At 27.3% G+C, this 26,645-nt stretch overlaps 1 long non-coding RNA gene across 1 annotated transcript; it reads left to right on the top strand.

Annotated features, from left to right (window-relative positions):
* The first annotated feature begins 15,810 nt into the window (after positions 1-15,810).
* Positions 15,811-22,614, top strand: LOC134700385 (uncharacterized). The gene is made up of 3 exons (XR_010103858.1): positions 15,811-16,419; positions 17,765-17,841; positions 21,538-22,614. It is a non-coding gene; the product is annotated as an uncharacterized LOC134700385 (long non-coding RNA).
* Positions 22,615-26,645: the final 4,031 nt, after the last annotated feature.

Raw genomic sequence — 26,645 nt, 5'->3', positions numbered from 1 at the left:
ATTAGTTGCGTACAATGTGAAGTTACCATTATTATGTTTATTGAAAGCATTCTTTGATATCAGTTCTTATTTCTGTTTGCAGACTATGTTACTAGATTTTACTTTTTAAAGTCTCTCCTAACAATAGATAAAAGTCATTTTATTTGCATATGCTTATGGATAACATTATCTGACGTTGATATTTTTTTTTAGTAATTTTTGTTAGTAAAATTAAACCACATTACACTGTGCCGTTGTATATAATATCATAATTACAAAGTTGATTATCTTGATATTGATGTTTTGCATTCTATTAATAATTTTTCGAATATACCTTTCTTAAAAATCGTCGACATTTTTGCACCTTATGTTGTGAGATTATAGGACAAGTTTGGACTTTCTCCTGAAATTATAATAAAAAATTGTCTATAATTGCATAATAATGAAGTAAGAAATAATATACAATAACAATGAATGTGCATGAAATTTGTTAAAATCATTTAGATTTTTTACAAAAATAATCAGTAACCTCGAAGGCAGATATTTGTTTTAAAGCGTTTAGGATTAGTTGCGTATAATGTGAAGTTACCATTATTATGTTAATTGAAAGCATTCTTTGATATCAGTTCTTATTTCTGTTTGCAGACTATGTTACTAGAATTTACTTTTTAAAGTCTCTCCTAACAATAGAAAAACGTCAGTTTATTCGCAAATGATTATGGTTCACATTACCTGACGTTGATATTTGTTTTTTTTCATTAATTTTATAGGTAAAATTATATCACATTACACGGTGCCGTTATATAAAATATCAAAATTACAAACTTGATTATATTGATCTTAATGATTTGCTTTTTACTAGTAGTTTTTCGAATATACCTTTCTAAAAAAATCGCCGACATTTTTGCATCTTATGTTGTGAAATTATTGCACACGTTTGGACTTTCTCCTGAAATTATAATAACAAATTGTCTATAATTGTATAATAAGGAAGTGAAATTAATGTACAATAACAATGAATGTACATAAAATTTGTTAACAATCATTTAGATATTTTTCAAAAATAATCAGTAACCTCGAAGGCAGATAATTGTTTTAAAGCGTTTAGGATTAGTTGCGTACAATGTGAAGTTACCATTATTATGTTTATTGAAAGCATTATTTGATATAAGTTCTTATTTCTGTTTGCAGACTATGTTACTAGCTTTTACTTTTAAAAGTCTCGTCTAACAATAGAATAAAGTAATTTCATTCACAAATGCTTATGGTTAACATTATCTGACGTTGATATTTTTTTTTATCAATTTTGTAAGTAAAATTGAACCACATTACACGAGGCCGTTGTATATAATATCATAATTACAAAGTTGATTATCTTGATCTTAATGTTTTGCTTTTTACTAATAGTTTTTCGAATATTACTTTCTGAAAAATCGCCGACATTTTTCCTTCTTATGTTGTGAGATTATTGCACAAGATTGGACTTTTTCCCGTGATTATAATAACAAATTGTGTATAATTGTATAATAATAAAGTAAGAATTAATGTACAATAACAATGAATGTACATAACACTTGTTTAAAATCATTTAGATTTTTTATAAAAATAATCAGTAACCTCGAAAGCAGATATCTGTTATAAAGCGTTTAGGATTATTTGCATACAATGTGAAGTTACCATTATTATGTTTATTGAAAGCATTCTTTGATATCAGTTCTTATTTCTGTTTGCAGACTATGTTACTAGCTTTTACTATTTAAAGTCTCTCCTAACAAATAGAAAAACGTCATTTTATTCACAAATGCTTATGGATAACTTTATCTGACGTTGATTTTTTTTTTATCAATTTTGAAAGTAAAATTGAACCACATTACACGGTGCCGTTATATATTATATCATAATTACAAAGTTAATTATCTTGATATCAATTTTTTGTTTTCTATTAATAATTTTTCGAATATACCTTTCTAAAAAATCGCCGACATTTTTCCTTCTTATGTTGTAAGATTATTGCACACGTTTGGACTTTCTCCTGAAATTATAGTAACAAATTGTCCATAATTGTATAATAATGAAGTAAGAATTAATGTACAATAACAATGAATGTACATGAAATTTGTTAAAAATCATTTAGATTTTTTTTAAATAATCAGTAACCTCGAAGGCAGATATTTGTTTTTATGCGTTTTGGATTATTTGCGTACAATGTGAAGTTACCATTATTATGTTTATTGAAAGCATTCTTTGATATCAGTTCTTATTTCTGTTTGTAGACTATTTTACTATTTTTTGCTTTTTAAAGTCTATCCTAACAAATAGAAAAACGTCATTTTATTTACAAATGCTTATGGATAACATTATCTGACGTTGATTTTTTTTTTTATCAATTTTGAAAGTAAAATTGACCCACATTACACGGTGCCGTTGTATATAATATCATAATTACAAAGTTGATTATCTTGATATCAATTTTTTGTTTTCTATTAATAATTTTTCGAATATACCTTTCTAAAAAATCGCCGACATTTTTCTTTCTTGTGTTTTGAGATTATTGCACAAGTTTGGACTTTCTCCTGAAATTATATTAACAAATTGTCTATAATTGTATAAAAAATAAGCAAGAATTAATGTACAATAACAATGAATGTACATGAAATTTGTTAAAAATCATTTAGACTTTTTACAAAAATAATCAGTAACCTAGTAGGCAGATATCTGTTTTAAAGCGTTTAGGATTATTTGTCTACAATGTGAAGTTACCATTATTATGTTTATTGAAAGCATTCTTTAATATCAGTTCTTATTTCTGTTTGTAGACTATGTTACTAGCTTTTACTATTTAAAGTCTCTCCTAACAAATAGAAAAACATCATTTTATTCACAAATGCTTATGGATAACACTATCTGACGTTGATTTTTTTTTTTTTTTATCAATTTTGAAAGTAAAATTGAACCACATTACACGGTCCCGTTATATATTATATCATAATTACAAAGTTGATTATCTTGATATCAATTTTTTGTTTTCTATTTATAATTTTTCGAATATACCTTTCTAAAAAATCGCCGACATTTTTCTTTCTTCTGTTGTGAGATTATTGCACAAGTTTGGACTTTCTCCTGAAATTATAACAACAAATTGTCTATAATTGTATAAAAATTAATTAAGAATTAATGTACAAGAACAATGAATGTACATGAAATTTGTTAAAAATCATTTAGACTTTTTACAAAAATAATCAGTAACCTCGTAGGCAGATATTTGTTTTAAAGCGTTTAGGATTATTTGTCTACAATGTGAAGTTACCATTATTATGTTTATTGAAAGCATTCTATGATATCAGTTCTTATTTCTGTTCGCAGACTATGTTACTAGCTTTTACTTTTTAAAGTCTCTTCTTACAAATGAAAAACGTCATTGTATTCGCATATGCTTATGGTTAACATTATCTGACGTTGATATTTTTTTTTATCAATTTTGTAAGTAAAATTGAACCACATTACACGAGGCCGTTGTATATAATATCATAATTACAAAGTTGATTATCTTGATATTAATGTTTTGCTTTTTACTAATAGTTTGTCGAATATTACTTTCTAAAAGATCGCCGACATTTTTGCTTCTTATGTTGTGAGATTATTGCACAAGTTTGAACTTTCTCTCGAAATTATAATAACAAATTGTGTATTATTGTATAAGAATAAAGTAAGAATTAATGTACAATAACAATGAATGTACATAAAACTTGTTTAAAATCATTTAGAATGTTTACAAAAATAATCAGTAACCTCGAAGGCAGATATTTGTTTTAATGGTTTTTGGATTATTTGCCTACAATGTGATGTTACCATTATTATGTTTATTGAAAGCATTATTTAATATCAGTTCTTAATTCTGTCCGCATATTATGTTACTAGCTGTTACTATTTAAAGCCTCTCCTAACAAATAGAAAAACGTCCTTTAATTCACAAATGCTTAGGGATAACATCATCTGACGTTGATTTTTTTTTTTTTATCAATTTTAAAAGTAAAATTGAACCACATTACACGGTGCCGTTATATATAATATCATAATAACAAACTGGATTATCTTGATATTAATGTTTTGCTTTTTACTAATAGTTTTTCGAATATACCTTTCTAAAAATTCGCCGACATTTTTCCTTCTTATGTTGTGAGATTATTGCACAAGTTTGGACTTTCTCCTGAAATTATAATAACAAATTGTCTATAATTGTATTATTATGAAGTAAGAATTAATGTTCAATTACAATGAATGTACATAAAAATTGTTAAAAATCAATTAGATTTTTTTTTAAATAAACAGTAACCTCGAAGGCAGATATTTGTTTTAAAGCGTTTATGATTAGTTGCGTACAATGTGAAGTTACCATTATTATGTTTATTGAAAGCATTCTTTGACATCAGTTCTTATTTCTGTTTGCAGACTATGTTACTAGCTTTTACTATTTAAAGTCTCTCCTAACAAATAGAAAAACGTCATTTTATTCACAAATGCTTATGGATAACATTATCTGACGTTGATTTTTTTTTTATCAATTTTGAAAGTAAAATTGAACCACATTACACGGTGCCGTTATATATTATATCATAATTACAAAGTTGATTATCTTGATATCAATTTTTTGTTTTCTATTAATAATTTTTCGAATATACCTTTCTAAAAAATCGCCGACATTTTTCTTTCTTGTGTTTTGAGATTATTGCACAAGTTTGGACTTTCTCCTGAAATTATAATAACAAATTGTCTATAATTGTATAAAAATTAAGCAAGAATTAATGTACAATAACAATGAATGTACATGAAATTTGTTAAAAATCATTTAGACTTTTTACAAAAATAATCAGTAACCTAGTAGGCAGATATCTGTTTTAAAGCGTTTAGGATTATTTGTCTACAATGTGAAGTTACCATTATTATGTTTATTGAAAGCATTCTATGATATCAGTTCGTATTTCTGTTCGCAGACTATGTTACTAGCTTTTACTTTTTAAAGTCTCTTCTTACAAATGAAAAACGTTATTGTATTCGCATATGCTTATGGTTAACATTATCTGACGTTGATATTTTTTTTTTATCAATTTTGTAAGTAAAATTGAACAACATTACACGAGGCCGTTGTATATAATATCATAATTACAAAGTTGATTATCTTGATCTTAATGTTTTGCTTTTTACTAATAGTTTTTCGAATATTACTTTCTAAAAAATCGCCGACATTTTTCCTTCTTATGTTGTGAGATTATTGCACAAGATTGGACTTTTTCCCGTAATTATAATAACAAATTGTGTATAATTGTATAATAATAAAGTAAGAATTAATTTACAATAACAATGAATGTACATAACACTTGTTTAAAATCATTTAGATTTTTTATAAAAATAATCAGTAACCTCGAAAGCAGATATCTGTTTTAAAGCGTTTAGGATTATTTGCATACAATGTGAAGTTAGCCTTATTATGTTTATTGAAAGCATTCTTTGATATCAGTTCTTATTTCTTTTTGCAGACTATGTTACTAGCTTTTACTATTTAAAGTCTCTCCTAACAAATAGAAAAACGTCATTTTATTCACAAATGCTTATGAATAACATTATTTGACGTTGATTTTTTTTTTTTTTTATCAATTTTGAAAGTAAAATTGAACCACATTACACGGTGTCGTTATATATTATATCATAATTACAAAATTGATTATCTTGATATCAATTTTTTGTTTTCTATTAATAATTTTTCGAATATACCTTTCTAAAAAATCGCCGACATTTTTCTTTCTTGTGTTGTGAGATTATTGCACAAGTTTGGTCTTTCTCCTGAAATTATAATAACAAATTGTCTATAATTGTATAAAAATTAAGTAAGAATTAATGTACAATAACAATGAATGTACATGAAATTTGTTAAAAATCATTTAGACTTTTTACAAAAATAATCAGTAACCTAGTAGGCAGATATCTGTTTTAAAGCGTTTAGGATTATTTGTCTCCAATGTGAAGTTACCATTATTATGTTTATTGAAAGCATTCTATGATATCAGTTCTTATTTCTGTTCGCAGACTATGTTACTAGCTTTTACTTTTTAAAGTCTCTTCTTACAAATGAAAAACGTCATTGTATTCGCATATGCTTATGGTTAACATTATCTGACGTTGATATTTTTTTTTATCAATTTTGTAAGTAAAATTGAACCACATTACACGAGGCCGTTGTATATAATATCATAATTACAAAGTTGATTATCTTGATCTTAATGTTTTGCTTTTTACTAATAGTTTTTCGAATATTACTTTCTAAAAGATCGCCGACATTTTTGCTTCTTATGTTGTGAGATTATTGCACAAGTTTGAACTTTCTCTCGAAATTATAATAACAAATTGTGTATTATTGTATAAGAAAAAAGTAAGAATTAATGTACAATAACAATGAATGTACATAAAACTTGTTTAAAATCATTTAGAATGTTTACAAAAATAATCAGTAACCTCGAAGGCAGATATTTGTTTTAATGCTTTTTGGATTATTTGCCTACAATTTGATGTTACCATTATTATGTTTATTGAAAGCATTCTTTGATATCAGTTCTTATTTCTGTTTGCAGACTATGTTACTAGCTTTTACTTTTTAAAGTCTCTCCTAACAATAGAAAAACGTAATTTTCTTCACAATGCTTATGGATAATATTAACTGACGTTGATATTTTTTTTTTATCAATTTTGTAAGTAAAATTGAATCACATTACACGGTGCAGTTGTATATAATATCATAATTACAAAGTTGTTTATCTTGATATTGATGTTTTGCTTTCTATTAATAACTTTTCGAATATATCTTTCTTAAAAATCGCCGACATTTTTCATTCTTATGTTGTGAGATTATTGCACAAGTTTGGACTTTCCCCTGAAATTATAGTAACGAGTTGTCTATAATTGTATAATAATGAAGTAAGAACTAATGTACAATAACAATGAATGTACATGAAATTTGTTAAAAATCATTTAGATTTTTTACCAAAAAAAATCAGTAACTTCGAAGGCAGATATTTGTTTTAAAGCGTTTAGGATTATTTGTCTACAATGTGAAGTTACCATTATTATGTTTATTGAAAGCATTCTTTGATATCAGTTCTTATTTCTGTTTGCAGACTATGTTACTAGCTTTTACATTTTACAGTCTCTCCTGACAATAGATAAACGTCAATTTATTCGCAAATACTTATGGATAATATTATCTGACGTTGATATTTTTTTTTTATCAATTGTGTAAGTAAAATTGAACCACATTACACGGTGCAGTTGTATATTATATCATAATTACAAAGTTGATTATACTGATATTGATGTTTTGCTTTCTATTAATAATTTTTCGAACATATCTTTCTTAAAAATCGCCGACATTTTTCATTCTTATGTTGTGAGATTATTGCACAAGTTTGGACTTTCTCCTGAAATTATAATAACAAATTGTCTTTAATTGTATAATAATGAAGTAAGAATTAATATACAATAATAATGAATGTACATGCAATTTGTTAAAAAGATCATTTAGATTTTTTACAAAAATAATCAGAAACCTCGAAGGCAGATATTTGTTTGAATGCGTTTAGGATTAGTTGCCTACAATGTGAAGTTACCATTATTATGTTTATTGAAAGCATTCTTTGATATCAGTTCTTATTTCTGTTTGCAGACTATGTTACTAGCTTTTACTATTTAAAGTCTCTTCTTACAATAGAAAAACGTCATTGTATTCGCATATGCTTATGGTTAACATTTTCTGACGTTGATATTTTTTTTTATCAATTTTGTAAGTAAAATTGAACCACATTACACGAGGCCGTTGTATATAATATCATAATTACAAAGTTGATTATCTTGATCTTAATGTTTTGCTTTTTACTAATAGTTTTTCGAATATTAATTTCTAAAAAATCGCCGACATTTTTCCTTCTTATGTTGTGAGATTATTGCACAAGATTTGACTTTTTCCCGTAGTTATAATAACAAATTGTGTATAATTGTATAATAATAAAGGTAGAATTAATGTACAATAACAATGAATGTACATAACACTTGTTTAACATCATTTAGATTTTTTACAAAAATAAATCAGCAACCTCGAAGGCATATATTTGTTTTAAAGCGATTAGGATTATTTGGCTACAATGTGAAGTTACCATTATTATGTTTATTGAAAGCATTCTTTGATATCAGTTCTTATTTCTGTTTGCAGACTATGTTACTAGCTTTTACTTTTTAAAGTCTCTCCTAACAATAGAAAAACGTAATTTTCTTCACAATGCTTATGGATAATATTAACTGACGTTGATATTTTTTTTTTATCAATTTTGTAAGTAAAATTGAATCACATTACACGGTGCAGTTGTATATAATATCATAATTACAAAGTTGTTTATCTTGATATTGATGTTTTGCTTTCTATTAATAACTTTTCGAATATATCTTTCTTAAAAATCGCCGACATTTTTCATTCTTATGTTGTGAGATTATTGCACAAGTTTGGACTTTCCCCTGAAATTATAGTAACGAGTTGTCTATAATTGTATAATAATGAAGTAAGAACTAATGTACAATAACAATGAATGTACATGAAATTTGTTAAAAATCATTTAGATTTTTTACCAAAAAAAATCAGTAACTTCGAAGGCAGATATTTGTTTTAAAGCGTTTAGGATTATTTGTCTACAATGTGAAGTTACCATTATTATGTTTATTGAAAGCATTCTTTGATATCAGTTCTTATTTCTGTTTGCAGACTATGTTACTAGCTTTTACATTTTACAGTCTCTCCTGACAATAGATAAACGTCAATTTATTCGCAAATACTTATGGATAATATTATCTGACGTTGATATTTTTTTTTTATCAATTGTGTAAGTAAAATTGAACCACATTACACGGTGCAGTTGTATATTATATCATAATTACAAAGTTGATTATACTGATATTGATGTTTTGCTTTCTATTAATAATTTTTCGAACATATCTTTCTTAAAAATCGCCGACATTTTTCATTCTTATGTTGTGAGATTATTGCACAAGTTTGGACTTTCTCCTGAAATTATAATAACAAATTGTCTTTAATTGTATAATAATGAAGTAAGAATTAATATACAATAATAATGAATGTACATGCAATTTGTTAAAAAGATCATTTAGATTTTTTACAAAAATAATCAGAAACCTCGAAGGCAGATATTTGTTTGAATGCGTTTAGGATTAGTTGCCTACAATGTGAAGTTACCATTATTATGTTTATTGAAAGCATTCTTTGATATCAGTTCTTATTTCTGTTTGCAGACTATGTTACTAGCTTTTACTATTTAAAGTCTCTTCTTACAATAGAAAAACGTCATTGTATTCGCATATGCTTATGGTTAACATTTTCTGACGTTGATATTTTTTTTTATCCATTTTGTAAGTAAAATTGAACCACATTACACGAGGCCGTTGTATATAATATCATAATTACAAAGTTGATTATCTTGATCTTAATGTTTTGCTTTTTACTAATAGTTTTTCGAATATTACTTTCTAAAAGATCGCCGACATTTTTCTTTCTTGTGTTGTGAGATTATTGCACAAGTTTGGACTTTCTCCTGAAATTATAATAACAAATTGTCTATAATTGTATAAATAAAGGCAACAGTAGTATACCGCTGTTCAAAACTCATAAATCCATGGACAAAAAACAAAATCGGGGTAACAAACCAAAACCGATCGAAACGAATTAATGTACAATAACAATGAATGCACATAAAATTTGTTAAAAACATTTAGACTTTTTACAAAAATAATCAGTAACCTAGTAGGCAGATATCTGTTTTAAAGCGTTTAGAATTATTTGCCTACAATGTGATGTTACCATTATCATGTTTATTGAAAGCATTATTTAATATCAGTTCTTAATTCTGTCCGCATATTATGTTACTAGCTTTTACTATTTAAAGCCTCTCCTAACAAATAGAAAAACGTCCTTTAATTCACAAATGCTTATGGATAACATCATCTGACGTTGTTTTTTTTTTTTCAATTTTAAAAGTAAAATTGAACCACATTACACGGTGCCGTTATATATAATATCATAATAACAAACTGGATTATCTTGATATTAATGTTTTGCTTTTTACTAATAGTTTTTCGAATATACCTTTCTAAAAATTCGCCGACATTTTTCCTTCTTATGTTGTGAGATTATTGCACAAGTTTGGACTTTCTCCTGAAATTATAATAACAAATTGTCTATAATTGTATAATAATGAAGTGAGAATTAATGTACAATAACAATGAATGTACATAAAAATTGTTAAAAATCAATAAGATTTTTTTTTTCAATAATCAGTAACCTCGTAGGCAGATATTTGTTTTAAAGCGTTTAGGATTATTTGCATACAATGTGAAGTTACCATTATTATGTTTATTGAAAGCATTCTATGATATCAGTTCTTATTTCTGTTCGCAGACTATGTTACTAGCTTTTACTTTTTAAAGTCTCTTCTTACAAATGAAAAACGTCATTGTATTCGCATATGCTTATGGTTAACATTATCTGACGTTGATATTTTTTTTTATCAATTTTGTAAGTAAAATTGAACCACATTACACGAGGCCGTTGTATATAATATCATAATTACAAAGTTGATTATCTTGATCTTAATGTTTTGCTTTTTACTAATAGTTTTTCGAATATTACTTTCTAAAAAATCGCCGACATTTTTGCTTCTTATGTTGTGAGAATATTGCACAAGTTTGGACTTTTTCCCGTAATTATAATAACAAATTGTCTATAATTGTATAATAATAAAGTAAGAATTAATGTACAATAACAATGAATGTACATAACACTTGTTTAAAATCATTTAGATTTTTTATAAAAAAAATCAGTAACCTCGAAAGCAGATATCTGTTTTAAAGCGTTTAGGATTATTTGCATACAATGTGAAGTTACCATTATTATGTTTATTGAAAGCATTCTTTGATATCAGTTCTTATTTCTGTTTGCAGACTATGTTACTAGCTTTTACTATTTAAAGTCACTCCTAACAAATAGAAAAACGTCATTTTATTCACAAATGCTTATGGATAACATTATCTGACGTTGATTTTTTTTTTTTATCAATTTTGCAAGTAAAATTGAACCACATTACACGGTGCCGTTATATATTATATCATAATTACAAAGTTGATTATCTTAATATCAATTTTTTGTTTTCTATTAATAATTTTTCGAATATACCTTTCTAAAAAATCGCCGACATTTTTCTTTCTTGTGTTGTGAGATTATTGCACAAGTTTGGACTTTCTCCTGAAATTATAATAACAAATTGTCTATAATTGTATAAAAATTAAGTAAGAATTAATGTACAATAGCAATGAATGTACATGAAATTTGTTAAAAATCATTTAGACTTTTTACAAAAATAATCAGTAACCTCGAAGGCAGATCTCTGTTTTAAAGCGTTTAGGATTATTTGTCTACAATGTGAAGTTACCATTATTATGTTTATTGAAAGTATTCTATGATATCAGTTCTCATTTCTGTTTGCAGACTATGTTACTAGCTTTTACTTTTTAAAGTCTCTTCTTTCAATAGATAAACGTCGTTTTATTCGCTTATGCTTATGAATAACATTATCTGACGTTGATTTTTTTTTATCAATTTTGTAACTAAAATTGAACCACATTACACGAGGCCGTTGTATATGATATCATAATTACAAAGTTGATTATCTTGATCTTAATGTTTTGCTTTTTACTAATAGTTTTTCGAATATTACTTTCTAAAAGATCGCCGACATTTTTCTTTCTTGTGTTGTGAGATTATTGCACAAGTTTGGACTTTCTCCTGAAATTATAATAACAAATTGTCTATAATTGTATAAATAAAGGCAACAGTAGTATACCGCTGTTCAAAACTCATAAATCCATGGACAAAAAACAAAATCGGGGTAACAAACCAAAACCGATCGAAACGAATTAATGTACAATAACAATGAATGCACATAAAATTTGTTAAAAACATTTAGACTTTTTACAAAAATAATCAGTAACCTAGTAGGCAGATATCTGTTTTAAAGCGTTTAGAATTATTTGCCTACAATGTGATGTTACCATTATCATGTTTATTGAAAGCATTATTTAATATCAGTTCTTAATTCTGTCCGCATATTATGTTACTAGCTTTTACTATTTAAAGCCTCTCCTAACAAATAGAAAAACGTCATTTTATTCACAAATGCTTATGGATAACATTATCTGACGTTGATTTTTTTTTTTTATCAATTTTGCAAGTAAAATTGAACCACATTACACGGTGCCGTTATATATTATATCATAATTACAAAGTTGATTATCTTAATATCAATTTTTTGTTTTCTATTAATAATTTTTCGAATATACCTTTCTAAAAAATCGCCGACATTTTTCTTTCTTGTGTTGTGAGATTATTGCACAAGTTTGGACTTTCTCCTGAAATTATAATAACAAATTGTCTATAATTGTATAAAAATTAAGTAAGAATTAATGTACAATAGCAATGAATGTACATGAAATTTGTTAAAAATCATTTAGACTTTTTACAAAAATAATCAGTAACCTCGAAGGCAGATCTCTGTTTTAAAGCGTTTAGGATTATTTGTCTACAATGTGAAGTTACCATTATTATGTTTATTGAAAGTATTCTATGATATCAGTTCTCATTTCTGTTTGCAGACTATGTTACTAGCTTTTACTTTTTAAAGTCTCTTCTTTCAATAGATAAACGTCGTTTTATTCGCTTATGCTTATGAATAACATTATCTGACGTTGATTTTTTTTTATCAATTTTGTAACTAAAATTGAACCACATTACACGAGGCCGTTGTATATGATATCATAATTACAAAGTTGATTATCTTGATCTTAATGTTTTGCTTTTTACTAATAGTTTTTCGAATATTACTTTCTAAAAGATCGCCGACATTTTTCTTTCTTGTGTTGTGAGATTATTGCACAAGTTTGGACTTTCTCCTGAAATTATAATAACAAATTGTCTATAATTGTATAAATAAAGGCAACAGTAGTATACCGCTGTTCAAAACTCATAAATCCATGGACAAAAAACAAAATCGGGGTAACAAACCAAAACCGATCGAAACGAATTAATGTACAATAACAATGAATGCACATAAAATTTGTTAAAAACATTTAGACTTTTTACAAAAATAATCAGTAACCTAGTAGGCAGATATCTGTTTTAAAGCGTTTAGAATTATTTGCCTACAATGTGATGTTACCATTATCATGTTTATTGAAAGCATTATTTAATATCAGTTCTTAATTCTGTCCGCATATTATGTTACTAGCTTTTACTATTTAAAGCCTCTCCTAACAAATAGAAAAACGTCCTTTAATTCACAAATGCTTATGGATAACATCATCTGACGTTGTTTTTTTTTTTTCAATTTTAAAAGTAAAATTGAACCACATTACACGGTGCCGTTATATATAATATCATAATAACAAACTGGATTATCTTGATATTAATGTTTTGCTTTTTACTAATAGTTTTTCGAATATACCTTTCTAAAAATTCGCCGACATTTTTCCTTCTTATGTTGTGAGATTATTGCACAAGTTTGGACTTTCTCCTGAAATTATAATAACAAATTGTCTATAATTGTATAATAATGAAGTGAGAATTAATGTACAATAACAATGAATGTACATAAAAATTGTTAAAAATCAATAAGATTTTTTTTTTCAATAATCAGTAACCTCGTAGGCAGATATTTGTTTTAAAGCGTTTAGGATTATTTGCATACAATGTGAAGTTACCATTATTATGTTTATTGAAAGCATTCTATGATATCAGTTCTTATTTCTGTTCGCAGACTATGTTACTAGCTTTTACTTTTTAAAGTCTCTTCTTACAAATGAAAAACGTCATTGTATTCGCATATGCTTATGGTTAACATTATCTGACGTTGATATTTTTTTTTATCAATTTTGTAAGTAAAATTGAACCACATTACACGAGGCCGTTGTATATAATATCATAATTACAAAGTTGATTATCTTGATCTTAATGTTTTGCTTTTTACTAATAGTTTTTCGAATATTACTTTCTAAAAAATCGCCGACATTTTTGCTTCTTATGTTGTGAGAATATTGCACAAGTTTGGACTTTTTCCCGTAATTATAATAACAAATTGTCTATAATTGTATAATAATAAAGTAAGAATTAATGTACAATAACAATGAATGTACATAACACTTGTTTAAAATCATTTAGATTTTTTATAAAAAAAATCAGTAACCTCGAAAGCAGATATCTGTTTTAAAGCGTTTAGGATTATTTGCATACAATGTGAAGTTACCATTATTATGTTTATTGAAAGCATTCTTTGATATCAGTTCTTATTTCTGTTTGCAGACTATGTTACTAGCTTTTACTATTTAAAGTCACTCCTAACAAATAGAAAAACGTCATTTTATTCACAAATGCTTATGGATAACATTATCTGACGTTGATTTTTTTTTTTTATCAATTTTGCAAGTAAAATTGAACCACATTACACGGTGCCGTTATATATTATATCATAATTACAAAGTTGATTATCTTAATATCAATTTTTTGTTTTCTATTAATAATTTTTCGAATATACCTTTCTAAAAAATCGCCGACATTTTTCTTTCTTGTGTTGTGAGATTATTGCACAAGTTTGGACTTTCTCCTGAAATTATAATAACAAATTGTCTATAATTGTATAAAAATTAAGTAAGAATTAATGTACAATAGCAATGAATGTACATGAAATTTGTTAAAAATCATTTAGACTTTTTACAAAAATAATCAGTAACCTCGAAGGCAGATCTCTGTTTTAAAGCGTTTAGGATTATTTGTCTACAATGTGAAGTTACCATTATTATGTTTATTGAAAGTATTCTATGATATCAGTTCTCATTTCTGTTTGCAGACTATGTTACTAGCTTTTACTTTTTAAAGTCTCTTCTTTCAATAGATAAACGTCGTTTTATTCGCTTATGCTTATGAATAACATTATCTGACGTTGATTTTTTTTTATCAATTTTGTAACTAAAATTGAACCACATTACACGAGGCCGTTGTATATGATATCATAATTACAAAGTTGATTATCTTGATCTTAATGTTTTGCTTTTTACTAATAGTTTTTCGAATATACCTTTCTGAAAAATCGCCGACATTTTTGCTTCTTATGTTGTGAGATTATTGCACAAGTTTGAACTTTCTCCCGAAATTATAATAACAAATTGTGTATTATTGTATAAGAATAAAGTAAGAATTAATGTACAATAACAATGAATGTACATAAAACTTGTTTAAAATCATTTAGAATGTTTACAAAAATAATCAGTAACCTCGAAGGCAGATATTTGTTTTAAATGGATGTCTACGAGAAAACCATGCAAAATCCAAAAAAAATTAAATAAAGGGGTTGTGGAGTTTTCAGCTGATTTTGGGTTCCTAGTAAAGTATTAAGTACATCTAATAGTTCTATGTATAAAAATTGACAATTTATCTCAAAATATGTGAATACAGGGCAATTCTATAAAAGTACCAAATTTGCTGAAAAATGTTGTTGAAAATGGACATTTTTTTAATTTTTTTATTGAATAGTTCAAAGTATTATATGACAAAAAAAAACAGTTTTACCTTATAATTCAGACTTACTACTAAAACAAACTGTAATTTTGATCTTATTTCAACCTTTATTTTTGTTTTTATTTTTATTGACATAAATGTGTTTTTCTAGAATCCAGCCTGTACTGAAAATGTCCATAAAACCTCAAAAGTCACTCAAATTGAAACAATATTTTGTTAAACGTTATGGTTCACTACAAACTACTATTCCTTAACGGGATTTTCGTTGCAAATTGATATAAGCTTATTTAAATAAATGATGAAAAACTGAAAAATATACCTAAAATTATCTCCCTTTGTAAAACTCTTCACAATAAAAGTCAGATTTATTGTCAATAACAGAAGGAGGGAAATCAACAAATGTGCAAAAGGATAGACAATAATGGTATTTTTGATGAATATGGTGTAGCCAAAAACTTATTTCATTGAAAGAGTGTAACAAAAACATAGTAAACCATGTGGCCAAGACATTCCAACTGCCATTGGGATAAGTCTGATCCTGATCAGATAGTCTAGACATGACATGAGGCTAGACTCACTATCAGACTATCTGATAATCATGTCTAGGTTTCAGACTCACATAACATAATGTTAAATGCATATGCTGCAAACATGGACAGGAGTTGGATTGCAGTGGACAAGAAGACAAAATGAGTTGCTGTCATCCTTTCATGACCCTTGCAAATCTAGCAACGAAAATTCGTAGGCAAAACGTTCAGTTTCATTTGGTTCTGGTAAGTTTGTTATTTATTTATTTTGGTTAGAAAAAGCAATTTGACACCATAAAAAGACCTACTTTAGAAACATCACATCAACTCATAAATATAGGAAGAAGAGCATTGACCATTTGTCTTTGGGAGAAAAGGGGGGGGGGGGTGTATTTACAAAATTTTCTGGAAGCAAACACTGATTTAATTTTCATTGACATACATTTATAATGATTTAGAATTCTTCTGAAATTTATAATAATCATGATAAAAGATATATTCGATTACAAAATTGTCAATAAGAGTCCGTTGACTCAGGTTTTTTTCTCCTAATTCAAAATTAATGGTTGCTTCAAATCCCTATTTTTAAATATAACCCATTGAAACAGTAAACATCCAGTAAATAGATATAGGAAGATGTGGTATGAGTGCCTACATGTATTCATCCAGATAACAATTTATAAAAGTAAACCATTATAGGTCAATGTACAGCCTTCAACACAGAGCCTTGCCTCACACGGAACAACAAGCTATGAAAATGATAAAGGACCCCAAAATTACTACTGTAAAACCCTTTGAACAGGAAAACCAATGGTCTAAAAAGGAATAACAAGAAACACATACAAATTTATGTACATAAACATAACGAAAACTACTGTACATTTAGGCCAACTAAAAAGTATGTGTGTTAACCGCACTACCCTTACCTACCATTATTTGTATCCCTTACCTAAAGATTGTTGTAAGGTTTTGATAAAACACTGTTAAAGTCACAAAATAGCTCCGGAAGAGTTGTGAATTTCCTGTCTTTATTCATTCCTGTACCGATACTACATTGTACAATGCAACTAGATTGATTCAATATACATGTATGGTTCTCAAACTCAAAAACATGTTTTACAGACTATGAGCTTGTTTTTTTTCTCTCTAAATATTTGTTACTGTGAATCTTTTTTTTTATACTTCCGAAGTGAAGGTCATGTATCACAGTTATAAACATGGGAAAAGAACTTGTACATGTATTTACTTCTATCAGTTAATAAAATAGAATCAGAATAGAATATGCTTACAAACTAATCCAAATTAAAGGGCACAGAACGGGCAACATGAGATTATAACATTACAGATTACTCAGATAAAACAAATTCAAAATGACAGTACTGAAGAAATGAATTACTTGATGGTGTGATTGATATCGTAGCATTTATGACATTTACACAGATTAATTATCATATCTACAAAACTTTTTTTTTCAATGATCCAATGCATTATTTTATAAAGCCAACTCAATTTACAATGTACATGTAGATGTAACTCACTGTACTGATCATGCAAATGCACAAATATACAATATTTTATTTCTTATCCACAGGTTAATGTTGAAGATGGAAAAGCACAAAAAAAATATAAAAATGAAAGCAGATACATGTATGATAGGAGATCTTATAGGTGAATATATGATTTAATTGATAAAAAATGAATCAAACAAGTCATAACAAGAGACTACTAAATAGACAGCAAATTTGACCTGTGTTGTGGCATTATTTGTGAAATATAATCATATATAGAAATTGGAAATTGACCAGTTACATTTATTATTGTAAAAACATGATAAATGTTCAGAAATTAGATTAACCCTTCAATTTTAAAAGTTGAATCTGGTAAACAAAAAGTAAAAATAACACACAGAACACTCAAATTCTTATTCTATGATCAATTAAGGGCCATATCAGTACAATTTACACAACAATATTTTCATTACTCATCATACATGTATTGAAATTTTTTTCTTTATTAGAATTAAACCTAGAAAAATATATATATATATATAGGTTCTTGTCAGCTTGACAGATCCTCATTTATAGTATACATGCATACATTTGTATATTGTAAACCTGAAGACTACATTTGTATTTTTCATTTTTAAAAAAGCACTTTAAGCATTATTACAGCTATTTTCCTACTGCATGTAGAGTAAAACTTTGGAAGGTTTGCTTGCTCCGTTGTATATATATTAATTCAAGCTTTGTAATTAATGTATATATCTTCTTGTAGAGTACTTTTAAATTTGGTTAGACGGTATGCCAATTGTAATTGTTCATACCAACAAACCATGCAAGCTAACCAAAGTCTTAGATTTACATGCCTTTGGAATTTAGCTGTAAAATTAATTATATATTTGTTTTCAATGCTTATTGTTTTACAAATTTCAAATGTTTTGGCTTGTTTTTAAATGATCCATATCAGCTACATTTATAGGGTCAAAAGCGTCCGAAGTTAAACTTTAGGTATGTTTTACTTGTGTCTGATGCTTTTTTGCTTTGAGCAAATAAGATGTTTAAATCTAAATAAAGTTAAACTTGATTTGATAAAACAATGAAATAATTGGTGTTCTTTGATATTATGCAAAATTAAACAGTGCATTGTAGTCATATTTTTCTAATTTCGGGCATGTCTTAAAAGCTATATTTGGTATGTGCGTACCTTGCAAGGTACTCATGCCCATCATACAGTTTTCACTTGACCTCAACCTCATTTCATGGTCAGTGAACAAGGTTAAGTTTTGGTGGTCAAGTCCATATCTCAGATACTATAAGCAATAGGGCTAGTATATTCGGTGTATGGAAGGACTGTAAGGTGTACATGTCCAACTGGCAGGTGTCATCTGACCTTGACCTCATTTTCATGGTTCAGTGGTTATAGTTAAGGTTTTGTGTTTTGGTCTGTTTTTCTTATACTATATGCAATAGGTCTTCTATATTTGTTGTATGGAATGATTGTAATGTGTACATGTCTAGCTGACAGGTGTCATCTGACCTTGACCTCATTTTTATGATTCAGTGGTCAAAGTTAAGTTTTTGAGTTATGGTCTATTTTGGCTAATACTTTATGCATTAGTCAACTGTATTTGGTATATGGAAATATTTTATGATCTATTTGTCTGTTACGCAGGTTTTATTTGACCTCATTTTCATGGTCCATTGCTAAGTGTTAAGTGTTTTGGTCTGTTTTTTTTCAATTTATAAGCAATACGTCAACTGTATTTGTTATATTGAAGAAATGTTAGCTGTACATGTCTGCCTGGCATGGTTCATCTGACCTTGACCTCATTTTCATGGTTCATTGATCAATGTTTCGTTTTCTTTGGTTAATGTTGAGTTTAAGTTACAGTTGTAATAAAGCTTTGTATTTAGGTCTATCAACATAATAGCAATGATTAGTAAAGAAGGCGAGACATTTCAGCGTGTGCACCATTGTTTAAAAGTACTTTTTGGGGTTAAAAGCTTTTTATAAATATGTTTAGATTTTTAATATTTGTTTCCAAATTGAAAATAGGGGCAAAAAAACCTTTGTTAGTTTATTAGAATATTATTTACGGTGGTTTTTTTTCTATGCTAAATGTTATCATGCATTTAGCATGTTCGGATTTATAATTTGGGCTCAGTTTTTAAAGTTGATTCAAATTGGGGTCCTAACTTAAACTTTGTCTAAATTCACTAAAAATGGAATATATGGGGTTCTTTGATATGGAAAATCTAATCATGTCTTTTCGACTTTAGAATTTGGATATTGGCACAAGTCTAATTTCAAAATCATAAGTTCTTTTACCACAATCAAATTTTGAACTGTATCATGTGGATCAAGTTTGAATGTAGTGTCTATACTAGCCCCCCCCCCCCTCAAACAGGGCTTGTATATTCGGTGTATGGAAGGACTGTAAGGTGTACATGTCCAACTGGCAGGTGTCATCTGACCTTGACCTCATTTTCATGGTTCAGTGGTTATAGTTAAGTTTTTGTGTTTTGGTCTGTTTTTCTTATACTATATGCAATAGGTCTTCTATATTTGTTGTATGGAATGATTGTAATGTGTACATGTCTAGCTGACAGGTGTCATCTGACCTTGACCTCATTTTTATGATTCAGTGGTCAAAGTTAAGTTTTTGAGTTATGGTCTATTTTGGCTAATACTTTATGCATTAGTCAACTGTATTTGGTATATGGAAATATTTTATGATCGATATGTCTGTTACGCAGGTTTTATTTGACCTCATTTTCATGGTCCATTGCTAAGTGTTAAGTGTTTTGGTCTGTTTTTTTCAATTTATAAGCAATACGTCAACTGTATTTGTTATATTGAAGAAATGTTAGCTGTACATGTCTGCCTGGCATGGTTCATCTGACCTTGACCTCATTTTCATGGTTCATTGATCAATGTTTCGTTTTCTTTGGTTAATGTTGAGTTTAAGTTACAGTTGTAATAAAGCTTTGTATTTAGGTCTATCAACATAATAGCAATGATTAGTAAAGAAGGCGAGACATTTCAGCGTGTGCACCATTGTTTAAAAGTACTTTTTGGGGTTAAAAGCTTTTTATAAATATGTTTAGATTTTTAATATTTGTTTCCAAATTGAAAATAGGGGCAAAAAAACCTTTGTTAGTTTATTAGAATATTATTTACGGTGGGTTTTTTTCTATGCTAAATGTTATCATGCATTTAGCATGTTCGGATTTATAATTTGGGCTCAGTTTTTAAAGTTGATTCAAATTGGGGTCCTAACTTAAACTTTGTCTAAATTCACTAAAAATGGAATATATGGGGTTCTTTGATATGGAAAATCTAATCATGTCTTTTCGACTTTAGAATTTGGATATTGGCACAAGTCCAATTTCAAAATCATAAGTTCTTTTACCACAATCAAATTTTGAACTGTATCATGTGGATCAAGTTTGAATGTAGTGTCTATACTAGCCCCCCCCCTCAAACACCACAAACTCATTGTTGAAGGTTGTACAGGGGACTTACATTCATTTCATTTGACCTTTTGTGGATATTTGTCTCATTTGTAATCAATACTCATCTCCCTATTTTTGTGTTGTCATAATGTCATTAATTAAATACAATATGAAATCTGCAAATTTAACTTCATTAAAAATTATGTTTGATGCAGCTTGGAATAAGAAAAAAATAAAATTTAGGTCCATTTTTAGCTAGTTTACTTAATTTCTTATTCTATGTACTGAAATGTCAGAGTTGTGATAATCGAAACACATTTACACTAAGACCAAGTTAATAATTAATTTCTTTTTTAGGAAATTTCAATCATTTAATGGATAACAATTGTTTTCTTATTATTTTTTACAGATATTTGGTGATCCAAAAATAACTGGAGTTCATGAAACAAGACTGATTGCTGGGACACATTTTTGTTGATAAACATGTTTATGATGAAGAAAAACTTAGATAATATTACGGATACTTGAATAAGGCTCTGATCTGTCTTTGATTTTTCCTGTTGGTGTCAAAAAATTGCAAGCTCAAATAAAAATAAATTGAAATGGAACTCATGGATATGCTTTGAAAAAAAGAAATAAACAGCAATGTGAATCTTGCCGAAGTCTTACCAACAACCAAGTCAACACACAGTTGCAACACAAATGAGAAGAGAGAGACATTTGCAAGGACTTAGAGTGTTCTCACTGTCTCACCATTAGAATGGCTTTCTCATCAGCAAAGAAGAAGTCTAAAAATTACTTCTGCATTAAAAGGTCATCAATATTGAAGACAATCAAGAAGATTACGGTTGTACTTGGCCATTTGATAAACATTATAATATTTTCATTTGTCAGAAATTGTTACTTAGATTGACTAACTAGTTTTATTGATTGAATTATTAGTAAATTACCTTTCGTAGTTCATGTAGTTACATGTATGTAAATCTTTATCAGATAGTATGGAAATAATTTAATACATCCCTAAATTCCATACCTAATGCAACAATTGTCTTGTGCTGCTAAGTCAATTTGAATTAACTTTTATGTATGTTTATAGTAATCTTATTCTTGCATTTAAGCATCATTTTGTGTTATTGTATCATCTACATTGATTGTTAAATATAATACTAATGGTATAAATAAAATAACATTTCTGATCATTTAAACACAGATTGAAATATTTATAAATATATCAATGCTAAAAGGAATTTAGACTTTTTTCGAGGAGAATTTAAGAAAGTACTACAACAAAAGCAAACGAATAGTATATGCTCAACTGCAATATTAACTTTCTCACCAGATAACCTAATAGAGATATATTTGTATTTTATTAAATTGATGAAGCGTATGTTAGTTTAAATAAATATGTACATGCAATTTTAAGGTTTTAGAAAAACAACATTTTTATTGGATTATCTCCCTTTGTACAATAGAAATTCAGATTTTATCATCACTGTCTCAGGTACTCATGATCAAAACGACTTATACTGATACCAGCATGCAAGTAAAAGGTTGCAACTGTCTTATCTTTGTATACCTGTAGAACATATATTCTGAATGTCAATACTTAAGATTTTTCAATATGATGAACTTGATATTAAATTTCATATCATTTTTGAGTAACCAGAATAAAACTTTAGTAATTAGCAAGCTGCAATAACCAAAATAGGATTACTAGGAAGAAATGAAAGGATTTTACTCTTTAAAGTAATAAGGACAAGTGTACTGAAGGAATTTGGAATAAAAAAATACCAAAAAAATTTTTTGTCTTTGGCAGCTCCCCCCTTTTTTAAGCCTGATGCTTACTATTGTTTGTGACACAAAAATCCATTTCACTTTGGATTTTCTATTTGAATTACCTATTTTGCATAATACAATCTGTATAATTCAAGTATTTAATTTTGAATGCTTGGTTTAATTGAAATATGAGACTTTCCTCAATTTATTGCGAAAATACCAAAAAAAAAAGGGGGGAGGCTATCTAAATGATCAATAAAATCTATAAAATTAATTGGCAACCGAAATCCCTTCATAATATTTTGAACCAAAGAAAATGCAATGTATGTCTGAAATTTAGGGTAAATTAAAGCGACTTTTGGGCTGTAGTGTCTATTTTAGTGTGATTTGATGAAAAGGCTATATTTTTTATCACTTAATGTGTTTTACCACGCCCTTATTTTCTATATATATCATTATGTTTAATAAAATTATGTGATTTATACTTCATACAAATCCTATCTGTGCTATTAAATTATTTAAACACTCAGAGGTAATATAGTATTTATTTCTATTTGAGAAATCTATGAAATCTATGCATTTCAGTAAATGCATCTATAAATAAACTGGGAAATACCCTAAATCCCTATCGTTGCCATGGTAACCAGCAGTGTAAGGGCTTCAAACTTGCATGACTTTCATATAAGGTCAATCTGAACATGTTAGCAAAGTTTTATCAAAATCAAACAACTTTGCATGGAGCACCATCTGCATGGTTTTCTCATAGATGTCCATTTAAATGCTTTTTGGATTATTTGCCTACAATGTGATCTTACCATTATTATGTTTATTGAAAGGATTCTTTTATATCAGTTCTTAATTCTTTCCGCATATTATGTTACTAGCTTTTACTTTTTAAAGTCTCTCCTAACAATAGAAAAACGTCATTTTATTCACAATGCTTATGGATAACATCATCTGACGTTGATATTTTTTTTTTTAAACAATCTTGTTAGTAAAATTTAACCACATTAAACAGTGCCGTTATATTAAGTATTATAATTACAAAGTTGATTATCTTGCTATTAATGTTTTGTTTTCTATTAATAATTTGTCGAATATACCTTTCTAAAAAATCGCCGACATTTTTCCTTCTTATGTTGTGAGATTATTGCACAAGTTTGGACTTTTTCCCGAAATAATAATAGCAAATTGTGTATAATTGTATAGTAATAAAGTAAGAATGAATGTACATAAAACTTGTTTAAAATCATTTAGAATTTTTACAAAAATAATCAGTAACCTCGAAGGTAGATATTTGTTTTTATGCGTTTTGGATTATTTGCCTACAATGTAAAGTTACCATTATTATGTTTATTGAAAGCATTCTTTGATATCAGTTCTTATTTCTGTTTGCAGACTATGTTACTAGCTTTTACTATTTAAAGTCTCTCGTAACAAATAGAAAAACGTCCTTTTATTCACTAATGCTTATGGAGAACATCATCTGACGTTGATTTTTTTTTCATCAATTTTGAAAGTAAAATTGAACCACATTACACGGTGCCGTTATATATAATATCATAATAACAAACTTGATTATCTTCATATTAATGTTTTGCTTTTTACTAATAGTTTTTCGAATATACCTTTCTAAAAATTCGCCGACATTTTTCCTTCTTATGTTGTGAGATTATTGCACAAATTTGGACTTTCTCCTGAAATTATAATAACAAATTGTCTATAATTGTATAATAATGAAGTAAGAATTAATGTACAATAACAATGAATGTACATAAAAATTGTTAAAAATCAATTAGATTTTTTTCAAAAATAAACAGTAACCTCGAAGGCAGATATCTGTTTTAAAGCGTTTATGATTAGTTGCGTACAATGTGAAGTTACCATTATTATGTTTATTGAAAGCATTCTTTGATATCACTTCTTATTTCTGTTTGCAGACTATGTTACTAGCTATTACTATTTAAAGTCTCTCCTAACAAATAGAAAAACGTCATTTTATTCACAAATGCTTATGGATAACATCATCTGACGTTGATTTTTTTTATTTTTTTATCAATTTTGAAAGTAAAATTGAACCAAATTACACGGTGCCGTTATCTATTATATCATAATTACAAAGTTGATTATCTTGATATCAATTTTTTGTTTTCTATTAATTATTTTTCGAATATACCTTTTTAAAAAACGCCGACATTTTTCTTTCTTATGTTGTGAGATTTATTGCATAAGTTTGGACTTTCTCCTGAAATTATAATAACAAATTGTCTATAGTTGTATAAAAATTAAGTAAGAATTAATGTACAATAACAATGAATGTACATGAAATTTGTTCAAAATCATTTAGACTTTTTACAAAAATAATCAGTTACCTCGTAGGGAGATATCTGTTTAAAAGCGTTTAGGATTATTTGTCTACAATGTGAAGTTACCATTATTATGTTTATTGAAAGCATTCTATGATATCAGTTCTTATTTCTGTTTGCAGACTATGTTACTAGCTTTTACTTTTTAAAGTCTCTTCTTACAATAGAAAAACGTCATTGTATTCGCATATGCTTATGGTTAACATTATCTGACGTTGATATTTTTTTCACGAGGCCGTTGTATATAATATCATAATTACAATCTTGATTATCTTGATCTTAATGTTTTGTTTTTTACTAATAGTTTTTCGAATATACCTTTCTAAAAAATCGCCGACATTTTTGCTTCTTATGTTGTGAGATTATTGCACAAGTTTGAACTTTCTCCCGAAATTATAATAACAAATTGTGTATTATTGTATAAGAATAAAGTAAGAATTAATGTACAATAACAATGAATGTACATAAAACTTTTTTAAAATCATTTAGAATGCTTACAAAAATAATCAGTAACCTCGAAGGCAGATATTTGTTTTAATGCTTTTTGGATTATTTGCCTACAATGTCATGTTACCATTATTATGTTTATTGAAAGCATTCTTTAATATGAGTTCTTAATTCTGTCCGCATATTATGTTACTAGCTTTTACTTTTTAAAGTCTCTCCTAACAATAGAAAAACGTCATTTTATTCACAATGCTTATAGATAACATCATCTGACGTTGATAAAAAAAAATTCAAACAATCTTGTAAGTAAAATTTAACCACATTAAACAGTACCGTTATATTAAGTATTATAATTACAAAGTTGATTATCTTGATATTATTGTTTTGTTTTCTATTAATAATTTTTCGAATATACCTTTCAAAAAAATCGCCGACATTTTTCCTTCTTATGTTGTGAGATTATTGCACAAGTTTGGACTTTTTCCCGAAATTATAATAACAAATTATGTACAATTGTATAATAATAAAGTAAGAATTAATGTACAATAACAATGAATGTACATAACACTTGTATAAAATCATTTAGAATTTTTACAAAAATAATCAGTAACCTCGAAGGCAGATATCTGTTTTAAAGCGTTTAGGATTATTTGTCTACAATGTGAAGTTACCATTATTATGTTTATTGAAAGCATTCTGTGATATCAGTTCTCATTTCTGTTTGCAGACTATGTTACTAGCTTTTACTTTTTAAAGTCTCTTCTTTCAATAGATAAACGTCGTTTTATTCGCTTATGCTTATGGATAACATTATCTGACGTTGATTTTTTTTTATCAATTTTGTAAGTAAAATTGAACAACATTACACGGTGCCGTTGTATATAATATCATAATTACAAAGTTGATTATCTTGATATTGATATTTTGC

Source organism: Mytilus trossulus, unplaced genomic scaffold, assembly GCF_036588685.1.
Source record: "Mytilus trossulus isolate FHL-02 unplaced genomic scaffold, PNRI_Mtr1.1.1.hap1 h1tg000138l__unscaffolded, whole genome shotgun sequence".
NCBI classification, from domain to species: Eukaryota; Metazoa; Mollusca; class Bivalvia; order Mytilida; family Mytilidae; genus Mytilus; species Mytilus trossulus.
This window is presented reverse-complemented; position numbering and strand designations above follow the sequence as displayed.